We start from the raw sequence: 559 nt of genomic DNA on the forward strand, positions 1-559 counted from the left end.
TGATAGAATGGAGACAACACAGATGACATGCGCTCCAGAGATTCCACAGAAGAGACCCTATTATTCTAACACGAAAGAGCTGCCAATCCTGAATCAGAGCTAATCACTGGATCGACTTCACGGCGGCGTCGCACTCTATTCCATCCACATGTTCGGCTAATGGGTGGTCTGGTGACATCGGTTTCGTAATGAGTGAGGGAGAGACTACGTTTTTTCACGGGCGCCGGTGAGAATCTTATACCTGGAGCGATCTCTCTCATGGACTATTTTCATTGCAATAATATTATGACAACAATTTCGGTTGTTATTTCTGTTAATACTATTACTGTTTCTAAGAATAATGATGATGCTATGGCTACTTTGGGAAATTTGATATTAGGCATTTGAAAGGAATGCGAAGGACTGCCTGAACTGACTATCGGAGCGACCTCATTTTATAAAACGTTAATTTTTTTTTATATAGTTTTCAGTTAAGTACATGAAGACATTCTTATTCTTAGTGACTTTATTAACTCTGTAAATAATAATAACAGATATAATATTATTTCTGAGAAAGTAT

Source organism: Penaeus monodon, chromosome 21 (assembly GCF_015228065.2).
Source record: "Penaeus monodon isolate SGIC_2016 chromosome 21, NSTDA_Pmon_1, whole genome shotgun sequence".
In the NCBI taxonomy this organism is placed as follows: Eukaryota; Metazoa; Arthropoda; class Malacostraca; order Decapoda; family Penaeidae; genus Penaeus; species Penaeus monodon.